General features: G+C 44.5%; 1 protein-coding gene and 1 pseudogene across 1 annotated transcript in view; both read left to right on the top strand.

The window, feature by feature from the left end:
* Positions 1 to 22,693, top strand: part of LOC126187372 (xenotropic and polytropic retrovirus receptor 1) — a 304,308-nt gene that overhangs the window by 59,554 nt on the left and 222,061 nt on the right. The gene's annotated exons all lie outside the window — the stretch shown is intronic.
* On the top strand, positions 21,209 to 21,326 carry LOC126189150 (5S ribosomal RNA; annotated as a pseudogene).

The raw sequence follows: 22,693 nt of genomic DNA, 5'->3' as shown, positions 1-22,693 counted from the left end.
TACGGTGAACACCCGGGGAACGTCATCTGCCAGCGTGTGTAGTGTCAACAGCAAAATCTGGAGGCGGTGGTGTTATGGTGTGGTCGTGTTTTTCATGGAGGGGGCTTGCACCCCTTATTGTTTTGCACGGCACTATCACAACACAGGTCTACGTTGGTGTTTTAAGCACCTTATTGTTTTCCACTGTTGAATAGTAATTCGGGTATGGCAGTTGCATCTTTCAACACGATCGAGCACCTATTCATAACGCTCAGCCTGTGGCCGAGCGTTATGAACATCCCTGTAATGCACTGGCCTGCACAGAGTCCTGACCTGAATCCTAGAGCGCACTTTTGGGATGTTTTGGAACGCCGACTTTGTGCCAGGCCGCACCGACCGACATCGATACCTCTCCTCAGTGCATCACTCCGTGAAGAATGGGCTGCCATTCCCCAAGAAACCTTCCAGCATATGATTGAAGTTATGTCTGTGAGAGTGGAAAGTTTCATCAAGGCTAAGGGTGTGCCAACACCATATTGAATTCCAGCATTACCGATGGAGGCGCCACGAACTTTTAAGTCATTTTCAGCCAGGTGTCCAGATACTTTCGTTCACATAGTGTAGCTCTACGCACAGCTACACAATTGATGTGCTTTATCGATGACAGTGAGAACAGCAAACACGTTGTACATCTGTTTTCAAGAGGCACAAGGCACTTTCGGCCCAAATATTTCAAAAAACGTGAAACAACCTGCCCACGAAATATCCACGTGGTGGCAACCAAAAATGAAAAAATGACTAAAGAACATATGAAACGTTCTCTAACTTCAGTCGTTGGCAAATATATGACAAGAGAAAAGAGCCTATTTCTGTGTGATTCCTGATCAGGTCATACACATCGTACCTTTCTAGATGCAAGTTTTTCAAAAGAATATGTTATATTGAAGATATTGCCACCAAAACAACAAATTATCGCCATCCGCTTGACGTTTAATTCTTTCGGCAATGTAAGCTCTGTTACAGAAGGACTGCTCATTTTGTATGGCCGCGGGTGGTAGCCGCGCGGGTGTAGCTGCGCGGTCTAGGGCGCCTTGTCACGGTCCGCGCGACTTCCCCCTCGGGGGTTCGAGTCCTCCCTCGGGCATGGGTGTGTGTGTTGTCCTTAGCGTAAGTTAGTTTAAGTTAGATTAATTAGTGTGTAAACTTAGGGACCGATGACTTTAGCAGCTCGGTCCCATAAGACCTTACAACAAATTTCCATTTTGTATGGCTACAACGTGCCAAATCACAATTGAAGATACGTGTTCGTTATTTAATCATCAAACTTCACTCTGTGATTTACAATCTGTTTTCTGTACCAATGTATACGCCTATGTTGCAATATGCTTGGCGGAAGGCAGCTTATGGTTCAAATGGCTCTGAGCACTAGGGGACTTTTCTGAGGTCACCAGTCCCCTAGAACTTAGAACTACTTAAACCTAACTAACCTAAGGATATCACACACATCCATGGCCGGGGCAGGATTCGAACCTGCGACCGTAGCGGTCGCGCGGTTCCAGACTGTAGCGGGAAGACAGCTTATGACTTTGAAATACCCATATCATCATTTGAATATGTAATTTTGTAGCTTTTGACATTGGACTGCTTGAATGCGAAGTTGATTTTGAATGTAAAAATATGGTTTTGGTGAGATGCGCACATTGTTGTTTTCCACTTTGTTTTAACCACTTCATCGAAATCCCGCATCTGCGCTATGAATTAATATAAGCACTATCAGATGTGTAGGATATGTGTGCTTTGTGCTATTATAATTACTTTCTGTTGACTAAAAATGTAATGTTCAAAATCTTCAAATGTGTGTGAAATCTTACGGGACTTACCTGCTAAGGTCATCAGTCCCTAAGCTTACCCACTACTTAACCTAAATTATCCTAAGGGCAAACACACACACCCATGCCCGAGGGAGGACTCGAATCTAAGCCGGGACCAGCCGCACAGTCCATGACTGCAGCGCCTAGACCGCTCGGCAAACTGTAATGAGGCAGTGAGATCATTACGTATAATTTCCCTGCTATGGTACTGATATCTTGTTACTTTGTTTCTCTCTATTAACAAGTCAGTTGTGGTAGAGTAGTTTTGCATGGAAATGACACAGACCACTGATATTTTTATGACCGTGTGTTACTATCGACGTGGTTTTGTGCGATTCTGAGCCTTCGAGGTCAAAGGAGTCCCTTGTAAGCCAGGGGCCGCCGCACCGACGTGCGTCAACTGCGGCGGCGACCTTGCGACCAATTATTGCGGCTGCAGTTACATCACGAGCTGGAGCGCGAAAAGAATCGCAGAAGACCAGTCTGCAAGACCGCCAAGCAAGCCACTAGCACTACCGAGCAGCAGGCGCCCTCCTTCCCCCCCCCCCTCCCCATTTTTCGACTTCCGTCTCATCACCGCTGGGAGAAGAGGAGGAAGCGAGCTGCACATCACGAAGACATCGGCGGCCACAAGCGCACCAAAGACGCGATTGCAGTCGTCAAAGGCGCTGTAGCGGGAGACAGGTCGGCACTGAGAGCCGAGCTGCACGAGGCTCGCCGCCAGTTGACCTGTGGACTTCAGGCCGCCAAAGAAGCTACGCTTTCCCCCACAATCCCCCTCCCTCCCCCAATGGGGCTAAAAGTGGGAGTGGACACAGCCACGTAGACGGCCACCTCCCTGATCACTGCAGAGATGCAGGATAGCATGGAGGTGACCACATAATAAGAAGAGATGCCTGCTCCAGCTCTCACTCCAGAATTGCAGCCTACACAGCAGCCTGATGCAGAGACGATGACTCTTCACCCGGCTGCTCCGCCCTAAGATGTCAGCTGCCACCCGGCAGGCCACCCACGATACCGCCCGCGCACACGCGCACACGGGCGAGCGGACTTGAAGACCTTAGCTCCCAAAGCGACTCGTCGCTCTCCAGGGAGGGTACTGCGGGGAAGAAACTCACTGCCTTCCTCTTCCAGACTGGAGTGCCGGTACTGCAGAAGATCGTCAAGTCGCTCCAGACCGGTTCCTACGGCCACTACTTTAATCAATATTCTTTCGCTCCTGCCGACCAACCTAAACCTACTAGCCCTCACCAGCCTCATCCCTCCACACTGAGCAGCTACAAACGCTGCTCAATATACTCTCCCTGGAGTCAGTGCAGCCAATCATTACTAGTACCGTCTTTACTCTCAACAGCTGCGAACACATCGTCAGCAGCCGGGAGTAGAGGAAACACTTCTTCCGCTGTGCTGTGAAGACTAGATGAGACAAAGAAGAGGCCAACCTGAACAAGGGAGAACCCACACTAGACAGAACTTCCGAGCTGCCTTTGGAAAGTCGTCCAAGAAGAAGCGGAAGAGGTGGAGGATCTATGTTGGGTACCAAAATCACCCTGCCAAGACTTCCATCATATCATTACTAATCCGATAGGTTGCCAATCAAATATGTATTTTATTTTATTTCAGATCATCACATGCCAATTCAGCCAGAGACGCTACAAGTATCAACAACAGAGGAACTGCAGGAATAGCACATAAGTGCTTAGCCTGCAAACTACCACACCGAAAGAAGGCCTGTCATTTTAGCGACTAGCGGTTTGTGTTGCCACTAGAGAAACAGTGATAGCAGAATGGTTGGTCAGGAGACATTAGTGACTTATGTCACCTGAGTAACATATCCATCAGGACATCTCAACTCTTCTAAAGTTACACGACTACTGGAGATGTAACTGCGAGGTGGAGACGCGAACCAATTATCACGTAATAGGGGAGAGAGTGTGGCAGATATAATACGCGAGTTGGGATGGAAGTCATTAAAGCAAAGACGTTTTTCGTCGCGGCGAGATCTATTTACGAAATTTCAGTCACCAACTTTCTCTTCCGAATGCGAAAATATTTTGCTGAGCCCAACCTACATAGGTAGGAACGATAATCAAAATAAAATAAGAGAAATCAGAGCTCGAACAGAAAGGTTTAGGTGTTCGTTTTTCCCGCGCGCTGTTCGTGAGTGGAATGGTAGAGAGATAGTATGATTGTGGTTCGGTGAACCCTCTGCCAAGCACTTAAATGTGAATTGCAGAGTAGTCATGTAGATGTAGATGTAGATGTAGAATCACAGTGAAACTAAGACCAGGCAGACCTCACGTACCGACCGATAGGGACCATCGGGATCTTCAGAGGGCGGTGTAAAAAAATCTCATATAATTAGCGGAAGGGATCACTAAGGAGTTCCTAAGTGCTACCAGCAGTCCAGCTAGCACAGTGCGGGAGTTAAAGAGAATGGGGTTCAATGGTCAAGTAGCTCCTTACAAGCCATCCGTTTCTGTAGTCAGTGTCGCTTGAGAAGGTGTAAAGAGCGACGTCAGTGGATAGTGACATTCGAAACGAGTGGTTTGGAACGATGAATCACGCTATACCCTGTGACGATCGAATTGTATAGAGTGGGTTTGCCGAATGCCTATAGAGCATTAATTGCCGTCATGTGTAAAGCCAACAGTGAAGTGCTGGGGAGGTAGTGCTGCAGTATGGAGGTGTTTTTCGTGGTTGGGGTGTCTTCCCCTTATTGCGCCTAACAAACTCTAAATACAGAAGGATATGAACACATTTAACAGCGTTGTATACTGCGTACATAGGAGGAACAGTTCAAAGACGATGATTCTTTTTATCAGCGTGACAGTGCACCCTGTCATAAAGCAGCATCTGTGAGAGATTGGTTTTGTGGATGAAAACGTTCCAGAAATGGACTGTCCTGCCAATAATCCGCCGACTTGAACCTAGTAGTATACCTTTGAGAAGAGTTGGATTGTCGACTTCACTCCACATCCCAGCGCCCAACATTACTATCTATTCTGTTTTCAGATCTTGAGGAAGAACGGGGTGTCATTCTTTCACAGATATCCAGACGTCTCATTGCATATGTTCTACTAATAGGTGTCCAGATGATTTTGATCAGACAGTGTGCTTGTTTCATATACGACACGTTTAAGGGATCCATATGGCAATATTTGTATCGCAAACTTTTTATGATCAAGCAGATAAGATATGTATCTGGGTACTTTAAAATGGTCTAAGGCTGAAATTGGGCAATAGTACGGAACATGAACTGAAAGCTAGCAGTTGCAGGAGGTACTGAATACTTAAAAAAAAAAAAACATTTTTTTTTTTTATTTCAGAAATCGTTAGTTCATCAGGGAGCCACTTGAATACTACTGAGGTGGAGAGGAATCCAAATCGATACCCTGGAACCCTGAGTCTGGAACTGAAATTCTTATGACGTTACCTGCTCCATATCCTTAATAAATAACACCTCGTACAAAGAGTGTTTCCAAAAAGGAAATATGGGACAGAACTGGGCAACGACTCAACTGCTGAATGAATCAGCAGTTCTCAGGTGACCACATTGTGTTTTCGGCTGAATATGTAATCATTATGGAACTCAAGGCAAAGGACAAGCGCACCATAAGAGATGTGGTTGGAAATTATTTTCGGGTTTCTCAAGTTGAAATACTACGTTTTGTCCCACTAGCATGGCAAAAGTTATGCTAAGGACACTAATTACTCTAAAACTATTGCGAAGTGTAAAATAGTCGAGAAACACGAAACAATACAACAGTCTGTAACAGAATACTCACGGTAGAAATGACTGAAATACGTGGTACAAGTATAAGACGATTGAACATCACTAAGATGTTTAGAAATGCTCTGATACTAAATGATTATAAGAGTCACCCTCAGAAGTTCTTACTTTACTAGGAAAGCAATTTAACAGAACGCACGGAGACTCAAACTAGACTTCGTGACGGCACAGTTGATGATGCTGCATGTCCTATGAATAAACAGTACAGTTTGGAAGAACTTGAGTCTAGTTCCTTGTGCTGCATTTCCAGACATGTGGGAGCAACTAGTAAGCATAACGGATGCGACGAGTAAGCCCCTCGCCGGACAAGGAGTCAGTAATCGCCGAAGGCTGGTATCTCCCAGTAGTGAAATCACCTGTAAATGCTTCATATCCGATGGATAGCAGATCTTCCACCAGATCTTTGGTATATGTTTGGACGTTTCCCTTGCTGCAAAATGACTTCCGGAAGATCGAAAGGAGGAGGACATATGAAGTCTTAAGTTTCTGACTGCCCTAACAATAGGAGGATCTCCCAATTTATCAGTGGCAGCTGTCACAAGTGTCCGATCTGCTGCGTCTCTTCACCTCAACTGCGTATACGTCACGAATGTACCGAGGCTCGTACGAGCCCAGTGATCTTACATGTCTCACTTTGGCGCAGTCGAATACGTACATATAGTAACTGTTACGAAGGACGTGTAATTATTTGTTAAGTTTCATCCATTTTATATTTTAATTTCTTGAGGAATCTATCTCTGAAATCTAGCTGAAATAAAGTAATACTTGATGAATAATAAATCTGCTGATGTCATTTATCAACCGAATAAATTGCTTCCATGTCATTTCAGTTAATTTCAATAAAATAAGTAGCTACAGTGATCTGTTCGCTGCAATTAGAGGCGCCTTATCTACGTAGCATATGCCACACAGCTGAACTTCCTGCTCATCTGGGAAAATATAACTATTAATTGTTTTGGAAAACACTGGTACTGTGTAGTGTTGTATGCACGTGACAGTGCACTAATGCAAATAATGCATCACTGGAGTAAAACTGTGAATGTTTGCGTGGTTGAAGAATACATTGGTCACATTTCTACCTTATTTAACCACAATTTACGTATTACAAATCCTCAAAAAAGTTTTATTTACGTATTAGGAATCTGAATCACAACAATTTACGTATTACAAATCCTCAAAAAAGTTTTATTTACGTATTAGGAATCTGAATCACAACATTGCTTGCTTTACATTGTTAACAGAGCTCGCCTAAAAATCTCTTACTGATGTACTTTCACGCCGAAAGATGCAAGTCGGACAATCATAATTAGTTTCATTTAATGTTAAAAATTAGATCGTATAATATTCACTTGTACTATTTTTATTAAAGTCGATCGATTCCGGCGATGAATTTGACCATCCTCGCATTAGAAAAAGGTACTCAGCTATACATCGCAAAATAGCAATATTCAATGAAACTCTAAAAATGTTTCATTGTTAATATTGCTGCCTATGTGTAACAGTCGTGTCATGTAAACATCAAACATGTTACAAAGCCGTGTACTATAAGATGAAGTTTTTAACCTCTATTTGGCCGAGTGGTTCTAGGCGCTTCAGTTCGGAACCGCGCTGCTGCTACGGTCGCAGGTTCGAATCCTGCCTTGGGCATGTATGTATGTGATGTTCTTAGGTTAGTTAGGTTTAAGTAGTTCTACGTCTAGGAGACTGATGACCTCGGATGTTAAGTCCCATAGTGCTTAGAGCTAGTTGAACCATTTTTAACCTCTATTGAAGCAGTCCAACATCGTCTGCACAAGATAATTTGGTTTGAATTAAGGTTAGTGATTATGTAATCCATGTAGTGTATCTTTTGCGATCTTATTTTATAGTCCTTTCATTAATTTTAATTTTAACGAGAACATCTTTACAGTATGTATGTCTACCATGTTTTGGCACATTTCTGTAATATTTACATATGGACTTTAATGCTAAACTCGTAGCTTCCACCGCTAAACACAACTTTGATCAGACTGTCCCAACTGGTGGCTCGCGAGTTTTGTTATGGAGCATTGTCCCATGGAGCGTGTCACGCAATTTTGTTTGTAGTGCGACGTATTTTACTCTTAAACATGAGCTGCAATTAATTTCGAGTACAAATCAGTTTATGAAACACCAAACAACCCTTAGTTCCGGCTGCCGGTAACTAGAGCGATAAAGCTATGATTATTTTACTCCCCCCTCCCCCAGTGAAAAAAAGAGGGCAACCTGATCACTTTCAGCCTTAGTGGTTCAAGACGTTTATTTCAGTTTTACGATGGAGAGCCTTTATGGCAAGCTACTGATAAATTGGTAAGATACAATTTAGTTGAGTATTACTTTGAGATTTGCTTTGGAAATAAAATGAAGCGTTAAAAAATGAATAAATCTTCCTGAATAGGGTCTTTGCAATTCAACAGTGCGACTAACAACCGTCCCTGGCTTCAACTGCTTCAGTACTAAGTTTGCAAATGCTGTGGGATAGCATCCAAACACACATCAACGACGCTGCCTTTCTTACATAACAGTCTTCACTTCACTCAGTCTTGTTACCTCTCGACGATTAGTGAGAGTGAGACATGTGTAACTGACTTTCGACAATGCTGTATGAACAACCCATCGAATAGGAGGGGTTGGCAGCATCCAGATTTCAAGGCAAACCGTAGAGTAAACAATGTGCGGGAGAAGTGATGGAGTAGTTCCAGAATATAGACAGAACGAGGACGCTGGATGCAGGAGCAAAACAGCTGTCTTGTATACTATCCAATAAAACGGGGCAGCTTCACCATCGGACTTAAGACGTGCAAAATCTGCGTTTATTACAGTTTTTTAACTGTTGTTGTTGTGGTCTTCTGTCCGAAGACTGGTTTGATGTAGCTCTTCACGCTGGTTTATCCTGTGCAACCTACTACTGCAACCTACGTCCATCTGAACCTGAATACTATATCATCCCTCTATAATCCCTCCCCCCACCCCAACCCAACAACTTCCACGTACACCCACCCACATACACACATCTCCTTCCAGTACCAAATTGACGATTCCTTGAGGCCTCGGAATGTGTCGATCAATCGACCCCTTCTTTTACTCAAGTTGTGCCACAAAGTCGTTCGACTTTTGTATCCCATTCTTTTTAACTCCCTATGCACAGTCATCGTTCTAGCTAGACTACCGATGGGACTCTGGAACTCTTGAGTGAGTGCTTTCAATAATTTCATCCGACTTTTTAGAACCACCCTCCCCAATGCCCGAGAGCCCCTCTCCGCCAGTACATGAGGACTTGCCTGGTCATAGTTTAGGTGTGATTGTTCCTTCACGTTTACACTTTACAATCACATCACCAATAGTCGACTTGGGCAGCTTTAGAACTGTTGAAATATCCCTCATGGATTTGTTACTCAGGTAACGATTAGTATGAATAGTCCACTTTTAAAGTCGCTGAGCTCTCCTAATCGACCCACAAATTGTTACTGCTTCCCTACAGACAACACATTATTCCCCTCCTTCTTTTGTACTGGTGGGTCTGCCTCTGGTGACTTCTAGTGCACAGTTCTGCGTTACACAGAGTCTCTGGATACATTTTATTGAATAATGTATTTGTAAGTAATATCTTAAAATTAAAAATTAAATATTGTCTACCACAGAGACAATGACTTGCTATCGAATTATGTTTTCCTTTAATAATGATTACAGAACGAGTCTGAGGATCAAGGTGCCACATTCACAATTGCACACCATGCTGACACGTGTGCATGATAACAGATGAAATTCTGTTGACAAAAATTGTCTTGTTATGACAACTGATCAATAATTTCAGCTACACTTCATAGGGCCTGGTTTCCAAATGGCCATCATGCAAAAGGCAAAAGACAAAGGGCATAACAGGGTAAATGGCTGGCTCTGAGTACTATGGGACTTAACATCTGAGGTCATCAGTCCCCTAGAACTTAAAACTACTTAAACCTAACTAACCTAAGGGCACCACACACATCCATGCCCGAGGCAGGATTCGAACCTGCGACCGTAGCGGTCGCACGATTCCAGACTGAAGCGCCTAGAACCGCTCTGCCACACCGGCCGGCAGTAACAGGGTAAACAACACGAAAGTTTAGAAACGGATAAATAACCGAATAAATGCTGAAAGGGAGAGTAACAGGTATTTACACTGTCAGCAACAGCATCTTTAGTTTTTCATAAGACGGACGTGACAGGTATTGTAAAAAGCTTTTATACTGTCGGAATTTATCTGACTGTGAGAGAGCACAATTTATAAACCATGATACGGAATGTTACAGTGCCAATGTCTGCTAAGAACAGTTTTACTTTATCGTTTCTTTTCACATTTCTCTCAGTAACTCTGTCCTCTGTTCGAGTTGCAGTCTTTCTCATTTGTACACACGAAGGGAAATGGCACAGTTGTTGAGGCTCTTGCTCATATTCGGAAGAAAAGGAGTTCTGATTCCCGTCCAGCGATCGTGATTCAGTTTCATCTGAGATGATCACACGTTGCCGGCTTTCACGGCCTGTTTTATATCCTGGATGATATGGCCTTAGGCTGTGCTCTAACGCGAAACTTCTGTGGCGAGCGTTTCATCTCCAACTGTGGGATACATCGTCAAAAACCAAAAAGAGCGCCGGCCGGAGTGGCCGAGCGGTTCTAGGCGCTACAGTCTGGAACCGCGGGACCGCTACGGTCGCAGGTTCGAATCCTGCCTCGGGCATGGATGTGTGTGATGTCCTTAGGTTAGTTAGGTTTAAGTAGTTCTAAGTTCCAGGGGACTGACGACCTCAGAAGTTAAGTCCCATAGTGCTCAGAGCCATTTGAACCAAAAAGAGCGCTAATTTTCCAACGTTTAGCAATCATACTACTGCTGTCTAATATCGTGCCAACGTGTAATATGGAGCTCGCACAACTTGCCCATCGCGTTGTTGCCAATAAACAGTTCGCCAGATTCGCTTTATATAGAAGTCTGAAAAACAAGAAACTTCGTCTTTATAGACTCTGATGATGCAACCCATAGAACTATTAGGCAAAAAAACACGCTTACGCCACGGTACAACGTCCATAAAACCAGTATCACCAAGAACACTAAAATAGTTTTTCAAATACTATTGTCCAAATCCAACCATATCCGAGCCTAGTTTCTAATGGGTGACTGACGTAATGACGTCTCCTTCGTATCCCCATGTTGTTTCCTGTGGCTTGCCTATACCAATGAGAATACAAAAGAGCGCGGCCAACATCCTTAACTAACCTATTCTCAACTATCCTTGTCCCATCCAAGTTTGTATTCCCTTTGTAATTATCTCGGCGGTTGAGGGACGCATAACCATTCCTATCTTCGAATTCAATGAGCAAGACATCGATGGGAAATTGAACTATAACTATCATTCCCTCCTTCTACGTCTGAAGATGGAACTCGGATGCCTCATTCAAGCTGTCGAGTTCCAGAAGGAGATAGAAACGCTATTTCACTCCATTAGAGTGTAGATTAACCTCTCTGGAACAGGCAGCCTGTCATGAGGACGCTGAACATCATCGGTCATCAGTGTCGCCAGGGGTAACTGATAGCCGGCTATTCCACCTTTCCCATTAAAGTACCATCGTACAAAAGCTGGAAAAGTCTTGGGTGATAGCTTGATTTGGAATGCGGATAGCTGTTCCGGAGGTCGTCCTAAAACTATTGCGCATCGTTCCCGGAACCACTTGTGCCTATCTAACAATTTCTTCAATCTCGCATTTGTAACCTTTTCTCAACGGCCGCAATGTGTAAGACAGTGTTTTCTATAGTAACAAATACGCAGTTTGAAGTTTCAACGCAGTCTGGCAGTGTCATTTTGAATTGCGCCGACATTCGGATACAGGCCTCGCTATCATGCCGGTTACTCGACTAAAGACAATTCTTTCATGCCACTATTTGTTTTAAACTTAGTTGTGAAAGGTGTCTTGTTAAAGCTGTTACATAATAAACGTTCTAGATGTAATTGATATCAAGGTCTTTGCATTTAAATATTGCACAACACCTATACAAATTAATACGAACACAAATAATATTAATCAATATATAGCCGTACATGCTGCTTAATAGGCAACGGCCTTGCGGCAGTGGATACACTGGTTCCCGTGAGATCACCGAAGTTAAGCGCTGTCGGGCGTGGTCGGCACTTGAGTGGGTGACCATCCAGGCCGCCATGCGCTGTTGCCATTTTTCGGGGTGCACTCAGCCTCGTGATGCCAATTGAGGAGCTACTCGACCGAATAGTAGCGGCTTCGGTCAAGAATACCATCATAACGACCGGGAGAGCAGTGTGCTGACCCCACGCCCCTCCTATCCGCATCCTCCACTGAGGATGACGCGGCGGTCGGATGGTCCCGGTAGGCCACTCGTGGCCTGAAGACGGAGTGCTTTTACATGCTGCTTAATGAAAAAGTACTTTCCTGAAAAAGTTTTTAATTAATTTCAAAATGTCTGAAGATGGGGTTCACATCCAGAGACATTAACTATACAGTAAATTAACCTTTTTTACTTTATTAAGTTTATTAAAAACATAAAATTATTTATATACCGGTAATGTCAAAGACAAACTTATAAGCGTATGGCTAATTTTGTAATAAGCCTTTCTGTGTACATTAGGCATGGAAAACTGTTCATATAGTACCACGCACACTCCTGGAAATTGAAATAAGAACACCGTGAATTCATTGTCCCAGGAAAGGGAAACTTTATTGACACATTCCTGGGGTCAGACACATCACATGATCACACTGACAGAACCACAGGCACATAGACACAGGCAACAGAGCATGCACAATGTCGGCACTAGTACAGTGTATATCCACCTTTCGCAGCAATGCAGGCTGCTATTCTCCCATGGAGACGATCGTAGAGATGCTGGATGTAGTCCTGTGGAACGGCTTGCCATGCCATTTCCACCTGGCGCCTCAGTTGGACCAGCGTTTGTGCTGGACGTGCAGACCGCGTGAGACGACGCTTCATCCAGTCCCAAACATGTTCAATGGGGGACAGATCCGGAGATCTTGCTGGCCAGGGTAGTTGACTTACACCTTCTAGAGCACGTTGGGTGGCACGGGATACATGCGGACGTGCATTGTCCTGTTGGAACAGCAAGTTCCCTTGCCGGTCTAGGAATGGTAGAACGATGGGTTCGATGACGGTTTGGATGTACCGTGCACTATTCAGTGTCACCTCGACGATCACCAGTGGTGTACGGCCAGTGTAGGAGATCGCTCCCCACACCATGATGCCGGGTGTTGGCCCTGTGTGCCTCGGTCGTATGCAGTCCTGATTGTGGCGCTCACCTGCACGGCGCCAAACACGCATACGACCATCATTGGCACCAAGGCAGAAGCGACTCTCATCGCTGAAGACGACACGTCTCCATTCGTCCCTCCATTCACGCCTGTCGCGACACCACTGGAGGCGGGCTGCACGATGTTGGGGCGTGAGAGGAAGACGGCCTAACGGTGTGCGGGACCGTAGCACAGCTTCATGGAGACGGTTGCGAATGGACCTCGCCGATACCCCAGGAGCAACAGTGTCCCTAATTTGCTGGGAAGTGGCGGTGCGGTCCCCTACGGCACTGCGTAGGATTCTACGGTCTTGGCGAGCATCCGTGCGTCGCTGCGGTCCGGTCCCAGGTCGACGGGCACGTGCACCTTCCGCCGACCACTGGCGACAACATCGATGTACTGTGGAGACCTCACGCCCCACGTGTTGAGCAATTCGGCGGTACGTCCACCCGGCCTCCCGCATGCCCACTATACACCCTCGCTCAAAGTCCGTCAACTGCACATACGGTTCACGTCCACGCTGTCGCGGCATGCTACTAGTGTTAAAGACTGCGATGGAGCTCCGTATGCCACGGCAAACCGGCTGCCACTGACGGCGGCGGTTCACAAATGCTGCGCAGCTAGCGCCATTCGACGGCCAACACCGCGGTTCCTGGTGTGTCCGCTGTGCCGTGCGTGTGATCATTGCTTGTACAGCCCTCTCGCAGTGTCCGGAGCAAGTATGGTGGGTCTGACACACCGGTGTCAATGTGTTCTTTTTTCCATTTCCAGGAGTGTATGTTGAAGTGACAAAAATCATGGGATACCTCCTAACATCATGTCGGACCTCCAGCTCAACATGGCACATACTCAACAAGTCGTTGGAAGCCCCTGCAGAAATATTGAGCTACGCTGCTTCTGTGGCCGTGCATACTTGCGAAAATGTTGCCGGTGCAGGATTTTGTGCACTACTTGACCTCTAGATTATGTCCTATAAATGTTCGATGGGATTCATGTCGCCGGTATAGATGGTCAAATCATTCGCCCAAATTGTCCAGAATGTTCTTCAAACAAAGTACAAACAATTGTGGCCCGGTGACATGACATTGTTGTTTGAGAAGATGAAGTCCATGATTGGGTGCAAATGGTCTCTTAGTAGCCGAACAAAACCATTTACAGTCAATGAGCGGTTCAATTGAACCAGAGGATCCAATCCACTCCATGTTAACACAGCCGCCATCATCTAGCACAGTGCCTTTTTGACAACTTAGGTGCATGACTTCGTGGGGCCTGCGCCACACTCGAACCCAACCATCAGTTTTTACCAACTGTAATCGAGAATCATCCGACCAGGCCACGGTTTTCCAGTCGTCTAGGATACGACCGATACGGTCACAAGCCCATGAGGGGCGCTGCAGACTATGGCGTGCTGGTAACAAAGCCACTTGCGTCGGTCTTCTGCTGCCACAGACCATTAACGTCAAATTTCGTCGCTCTGTCCTAACATATACGTCCGTCGTGCGCCCCACATTGATTTCTGCAAATTGTTTCACGCCGTGATGCTTGTCTACGTAAATGACACTGCTCTTGGTCATTAAGTGAAGGCCGTCGGCCACTGCATTGTCCGTGGTGAGAGGTAATGCCTGAAATTTTAGTATTCTCGGCGCTCTCGTGACACTGTGGATCTCAGAATATTGAATTCTCTAATGATTTCCGACAAGGAACGTCCCATGTGTCTGTCTCCAACTACCATTCTGCGTTCAGAAACTGTTGGTTTTCGTCGTACGGCCATAATCACGTCGGACACCTTTTCACATGAATTGTTGGCGTTGGAAAGGGGGTGATTATTTAAATATAAATGTCGACAGCTAATGTGTGAACTATGTAGATAAGAAGTCATTATAGACTAGTTCTCTACTTCAGCACGTTACGTGTAACTATTTACTGTACAGTCGTAATCGGTGTTCTATGTGTCGTCCTCGCAATTGGCTGCCATCCTGCACTGGACCCTGCAGTGAGTTACGAGTCCTTTCAAACATCCCCGAATCGTATCGTCAACCTTGACAATATTGTTCAATTCGCTGGTTCAATTGTTCATCCTTATCAATGAAAATGCTGTAAACTTTGCTTTTGAGATGATCTAGAGTGAAAAATTCATAGGACTGAAGTCATGTGATCTTTAAGGCCAAGCTCAACCTATCCATCTTAGAACACATTAGCGCGTTAGACGTCGCCTTACATCAGCAGCGAAATGTGCCGCCGCTCCATCATGCACGTGCCACGTTACCCAACCATGAACCGTTGGTGAAATTTGAGCCAAATCAGATGGGTACTTAATCGAAAATTGGCATTTCAAACAAGTTTGTACTAAACACGACAATACCTCATACTAAAGTCCGTGCCGACTCATAACCACACATCCGCTGGAATTTTTTTCTTGTAGTATCGAATACTTTCAGCATTGTCAGAATTAGCTATGATACACCATGTAAATACGAGGTGAGCATTGATCTGAGGATGACTGGTACGCCTCAGAACCGGTCTTTGAAACATTAATTTCATTTTGTCAAGAAGTATTTTTTAAATCTGTGAAGTGACTTTACTCTGGCTTTAATGAATGCATCCTCTGTCTTGTTTTTCGATGTTTAGGTGGTGTCGACACAAACAATTACCGCTAATGGCTCATAAGCATTTCAGTCAACGCTCAGCGTGAACTGGAACGTAATTTCGTCCTCCTTACAAACAAAAAGTTTTCTGCACTGTAGCTACGTGTTCAATGGGGACTCATTACCTTAGCCTGCAACGATGTTCATAAGATAAACGGACAGAATATTAACCAATCCCCTAAAAGAGCGCAATGGTCGATTCGCAGTGCTGTACATCGTGTAAACAGGTACTAGGCCCTTATGAGACCATCCACCGTTGACGAAAGTAATAGCAGAGAACTGATGTGTCTGTGCCAGTCCGTTGTACGGAATCAGGGTCAAAATCGACATGTGACGAGACTGGCAGAAAGCAGTTATTCTGTTTTGACGTGCTCATGATCACTCTGTGAATAAAGTTCTCTACTTTGTTGGTTTAGAAGAGGTGATCATAAAGTTTCTCTTCCAAGCCCGTACAGTCTGGAATCGGTATGGCAATCAGACAAAACAGCCGTGAGCATTGAGGAAATCATCCCACCAATGCACTAGGTTGAAGTTACCCGTGTGGTGAAGCACCGTGTCCTTTTGCCTAAATAAGTCCTTAACTGTCTGCGCACATCCTCGTCCGACAGGAATCGTCGTCCTTTGAAACCCTCTTTTTTAAGGTACCGATGGCATGACAATCGCTTTGATACATTTCTGCAATGATGTAGAATCAGATTCTTTGAATTCAATAAGTAGTGAGCCCCGGTAATCAGAAACAGGGTGAGTATTACCAGCAAATGGTTGGTTCTTGAACTTCTTAGGACGAGGGCATGACGGATGACACCACTGCCCCGTACACAAAGTGAAAATAATTTAAATCAACAGTAAAAAAACCTAACACTGCAATAAACTTACTAAATACAAAAAATCAAAGCAGAAAATCGAATGATCAAGTACACACGACGAGCAGCTCACTGTTTATATTAACACATGAAATAATAGAATAACACTCCAACAGAGCACTTTTATAGTAATAATACCACCTATCCCCCTTTCCACTCACTCTTCTGACAGCTATTACACGCACATTCAACTTTCTACAACTCGCCCTAACTAAGTACCCACCCCCCTCCTCACACACACACACACACACACAAACACACACACACACACAACTACACGCAAATCCATACATATAAACTCCCCCTCTCTCACTCTCTCTCTCTCTCTCTCTCACACACACACACACACACACACACACACACAAAGGAAGAGGGAGAGAGAGAGAGGGAAATAAAGAGAAGATAAATGAACAGATGTTATTTTTCAGCACATATTTCGTTATATTGGCAACCTGTATGCAAACAAACCAAATACGAAGTGAACACACAGTAATTACGTCTTTAAATCACAGTTTCCGGTAAAACTGCTAAAATTAGTGACAGAAAAATTACAGTGCTCCACAGAAATGAGCCGAAAGAACATTAAAATTGTAAAGAAAATACTTCTAACGTGGAAATGTCTTTATGTTTCGTAAGTAAACTTATAGTTCTACCTGCAGCATGTGCCTACATGAGAGGAAATGCAGATGCCAGCCAAAAACTCGTATAAGTGTAAGTAATTACTTATTTACGAAATAAACAAGACGTGAATTGTTACATAATTTACAAGTATCGCCCATCAAACCAAAACTGTATCATTCTGTACTCTACTGAAGATGTTCAAATGGCTCTGAGCACTATGGGACTTAACGTCAGAGGTCGTCAGTCCCATAGAACTTAGAACCACTTAAACCTAACTTAAGGACATCACACACATCCATGCCCGAGGCAGGATTCGAACCTGCGACCGTAGCAGTCGCGCGGTTGCGGACTGAAGCGCCTAGAACCGCTCGGTCACCGCGGCCGGATACTGAAGATGCTTTAAAGTAAATGGCGGAGCGCGTCTTGAACAAATAAAATACATTGTAGAAAGAAGAAGGCGGTTGTTATTTACAAAACGAACATTCTTTTTTCTCCGATGGCTGTGTGCCAGTGTTTGTCAATCGGCATCCAAGAAAAGAATAATAGCACGCCGTCCGAAGTGGCCGTGCGGTTAAAGGCGCTGCAGTCTGGAACCGCAAGACCGCTACTGTCGCAGGTTCGAATCCTGCCTCGGGCATGGATGTTTGTGATGTCCTTAGGTTAGTTAGGTTTAACTAGTTCTAAGTTCTAGGGGACTAATGACCTCAGCAGTTGAGTCCCATAGTGCTCAGAGCCATTTGAACCAGCCAATAATAGCACGTTGGTCCTGTTTGGACGCATTTCTGAATTGCGCAGCCATAGCACACGTTTCCGCGTTTTCCGCACACACGTTGGACAGATTCGGATGCCCCACTAAACCCTTGCCTACATTTCGGTACTTATATAACAGCATCGGAGTCGCGCTACGTTGCGTATACGCTGTAGCAACGTCCTAAAACTAAAACTTTTTGATCGTCTTTCATAGCAACACGGACTGTCCAATGTGTCTATAAAGAATTACGTACCACTTGCAGCCTTGTAACTCAACTTAAGAGAACTTCTCGTGGACAGATCCTGGCTGTTAGGGACCGGAGACAAGTCACGCACCTTGTCAATTACAATCGTTTTAAAACACAACTAGAATTTATAAGTTTTCGATGTGGACCATCGCAGATTAATCTGTATATAGTTAAAAGGATTTCTTAAAAATTTTGGTAAAATCTTCTACAAAACTGTAGAGACCGCTTGAAGCTGCTAATCCTCATTTACTGTAGGATCCAGGTACAACCGGTTTCGTGATAATGAATCGCATGTTCAAGTTAATTTGGCTGGATTCCATTAAGCCGTTAAGCTTACTAACGGCTGCGCATGCACACGATGTCATCCTCACCTCAGCTGAGATAGGTGTTTTTAAGTACTATTAAGAATTCAACACCGGTCCAAATTAGTATGTCCCTCTGTGATGACCCGTAATTATCTAAGATTATTGATGGATCTTTCAATATCCATTGCATTTTATGTTGCCGGGATTTGTACTTTATAGAACGTTGGGTGACGGGGTAATGTAATCCAGCCAAATTAACCTGAAGATGCGATTCATTCTCGTGAAATCGGTTGTATCTTGATCCCACAATAAATGAGGATTAGCAGCTACAAGCAGCCTCTACTTTCTTTAATGATTTTGCGACTGTTTTTTTTTTTTTTAATCTTTAAACGACTGAAATTGCTGCTGTCAGCGAACGCAGGTCCATCTCAAGCAGTTTCAGAGCGATCATTGCAAAGGGCACTGCATGCAGCGGGTACTTGTTATCGGGTACCTCACAAAAAGTCATAGCACACATCGGCACATAAAGCTACTCATCTTCGATGAGCCAAACAACATAGAAACCGGACAGTAGTTGACTGGAGCCATGTAAGGTGTTCCGACGCTTTGCAATTTTGCCTATTTTCAAGTGACGTAAAATATCGAATGCTCCGGCAACCTTATGAGGCGTTTAACTCTACGTGATTCGAGGATGAAGTTCAGGCTGGAAGTGACTCTGGCGGCGTTTTTCGTACTATGACTTGGGACAAACCATTGAGATTACAATGAACATGATCCAAAGTGTTTATTTAAACATTCTCGGTCACCAGGCCTTGCCCTTTCTTCCCCGTCTTCATTGCGAATAAAGTGTGGACACTCCCGACTTCCAAGACAACAACAGCTGTGATCACAGAGCTGCCCGCATACTTTTCTCACCAGAGCAAAACTCAGGCCTCGACTGGCCCACTAAATTGGGACTGTCAGGAACGGCGGAAGAGATGTGGCAGGCAACATCCCTGTAATTTGGTAGCCCTACGTGATCCAGTCATCAATAACTGGCTTCAGATGGGTACGGCATCCCTAAAGAAACTTGTTGACTCTCTTCCTCTCCGAATTGAGGCCATTTTCAAGACTTGACGTCGGGTTACACGGTGTAAGCGTGATTTCACTTGTGTTAATTAATTTTGTGTCCGAAGTACTTATTTGCGCTCCTTACTTGAATAAGTGACAGTGAACAGGAAATGTTGTGCAAGTCTGGAATGAGATTGCGATGTTTCAGGGTGCATCCGACAACAAAAAATTGCACCGTAGTAACATCACCAGAGGAACAGCAACCCTGATTCTGTAAATCAAATGTTGACTATAAGGAGCGATGATGAAGGTTGAAACTTTTAAACGCATCGTTTGATATCAGAAAATAATTTTAAATGGTTCTGTAATTTACAAACCCCGCATGTACCATGGACCTTGCCGTTGGTGGCGAGGCTTGCTTGCCTCAGCGATACAGAAAGCCGCACCGTAGGTGCAACCATAACGGAGGGGTATCTGTTGAGAGGCCAGACAAACGTGTGGTTCCTGAAGAAGGGCAGCAACCTTTTCAGTAGTTGCAGAGGGCAACAGTCTGGATGATTGACTGATCTGGCCTTGTAAGCCGACCGCGGTGGCCACGCCGTTCTAGGCGCTGCAGTCCAGAACCGCGACTGCTACGGTCGCAGGTTCGAATCCTGCCTCGGGCATGGATGTGTGTTATGTCCTTAGGTTAGTTAGGTTTAAGTAGTTCTAAGTTCTAGGGGACTGATGACCTCAGATGTTAAGTCCCATAGTGCTCAGAGCCATTTTTTTGGCCTTGTAATATTAACCAAAACAGCCTTGCTGTGCTGGTATTGCGAACGGCTGAAATCAAGGGGAAACTACAACCGTAATTTTTCCCGAGGGCATGCAGCCTTACTGTATGGTTCAATGATGATGGCGTCCTCTTGGATGTGCGGACCCTTCCGCCCGAGGTTCGAGTCCTCCCTCGGCCATGGGAGTGTGTGTTATTCTTAGCATAGTTTAAGTAGTGTGTAAGTCTAACGACCGATGACCTAAGCAGTTTGGCCTCTTAGGAAATTACACACATTTGAAAATTTGAACATTTTTTTTTCTCTTTCGGAGGTAAAAGAGTCCCCCATTCGGGTCTCCTGGCGGGAACTACTCAGGAGGACGTCGTTATCAGGAATAAGAAATCTGGAATTCTGCGGACAGGAGCGTGGAATGTCAGATCCCTTAATCGGGCACGTAGGTTAGAAAATTTGAAAAGGGAAATGTATTGGTCAAAGTTAGATATAGGGGGAATTAGTGAAGTTCGGTTGGAACGAGGAACGCAGGAGCTAGTTTAATTATGAATAAAAAAATAGGAGTGCGGGTAAACTACTACGAACAGTATAGTGAACGCATTATTGTAGCCAAGATAGACACTAAGCCCACATCTGCAACAGTTGCACAAGTTTATACGCCGACTTGCTCCGCAGATGACGAAGAGATTGAAGAATTGTATGATGAGATAAAAGAAATTGTTCAGATAGTGAAGGGAGATGAAAATTTAATAGTCATGGGGGACTGGAATTCGACGGTAGGAAAAGGAAGAGAAAGGAAAAGTAGTAGGTGAACATGGAAGGGCGGTAAGGAATAAAAGAGGAAACCTCCTGATAGAATTTTGCATAGAGCATAACTTAATCAAAGCTAACACTTGGTTTAAGAATCATGAAAGAAGATTGTATACGTGGAAAAGGTCTGGATATACTGTAAGGTTTCAAATAGATTATACAATGGTAACACAGAGATCCAAGCCAACGGCCTTGTCGCAATGGTAACACCGGTTCCCATCAGATCATCGAAGTTAAGCACTGTCGGGCTGAGCTAGCACTTGGATGGGTGACCGTCCGGTCTGCCGAGTGCTGTTGGCAAGCGGCGTGCACTCACACCTTGTGAGACAAACTGAGGAGCTACATGACTGAGAAGTAACGGCTCCGGTCTCGAAAATTGTCAACGGCTAGGAGTGCGGTGTGCTGAGCACAAGCCCTCCACATCCGCATCCAGTGACGCCCCTGGGGTGAGAGGATGACACGGCGGCCGGTCGATACCGTTGGGCCTTCCAAGACCTGTTCGGACGAAGTTTAGTTTTATTTTTAAGAGAGAGACTTAGGAACCAGGTATTAGATTCTAAGACATTTCCAGGGGCAAATGTGGACTCTGACCACGATCTTTTGGTTGTGAATAGTAGATTAAAACTGAAGAAATGCAAAACGGTGGGAATTTAATGAGGTGGTACCTGGATAAACTAAAAGAGCCAGGGGTTGTTTCAGAGAGAGCATTAGGGAAGGATTGACAAGAACAGGGGAAAGAAATACAGTACAAGGAGAATAGGTAACTTTGAGAGATGAAATAGTGTAACCAGCAGAGTTCAAGTAGGTAAAAAGACAAGGGCTAGTAGAAATCCTTAGGTAACAGAAGAGATATTGAATTAAATTGATGAAAGGAGAATATATATAAATGTAGTAAATGAAGCAGGCGAAACAGAATACAAACGTCTCAAAAATAAGAACGACAGGATGTGCAAAATGGCTAAGCAGGGATGCCTAGAGGACGAGTGTGGGGATGTAGAGGCATTTATCACTAGAGGTAAGACAGATATTGCCTACACGAAAATTGAAGAGACCTTTGGAGAAAAGAGAACCACTTGTATGAATATCAATACCTCAGATGGGAAACCAGTTCTAAGCAAAGAAGGAAAAGCGGAAAGGTGGAGGGAGTATATAGACGGCCTGTACAAGGGCGATGTATTTGAGGGCAATATTATAGAAATGGAAGAGGACGTAGATGAATATGAAATGGGAGATATGATACTGTGTGAGGAATCTGACAGAGCTCTGAAAGACCTAAGTCGAAACAAGCCCTTGAGAGCAGACAACATTCTATTAGAATTACTGATAGCCTTGGGTGAAACAGCCCTGACGAAACTCTACCGTCTGATGAGCAAGATGTATGAGACAGGCGAAATATCTTCAGATTTCAAGAAGAATATAATAATTCCAATCCCAAAGAAAGTAGGTGTGAAAATTACCGAACTATCAGTTTAATACGCCACAGTTCCAAATACTAACAAGAATTCTTTATAGACGAATGGAAGAACTCGGGGAAGATCTGATCGGATTCCGTTGATTTGTTGGAACACGTGCGGCAATACTGACCCTACGACTTATCTTAGATTAAGGAAAGGCAAACCTACGTTTACAGCATTTGTAGACTTAGAGAAAGATTTTGACAATGTTGA

This window comes from Schistocerca cancellata, chromosome 5, assembly GCF_023864275.1.
Source record: "Schistocerca cancellata isolate TAMUIC-IGC-003103 chromosome 5, iqSchCanc2.1, whole genome shotgun sequence".
NCBI lineage: Eukaryota > Metazoa > Arthropoda > Insecta > Orthoptera > Acrididae > Schistocerca > Schistocerca cancellata.
The sequence above is the reverse complement of the archived record's forward strand: the minus strand, read 5'-3'. Positions and strand labels throughout refer to the sequence as shown.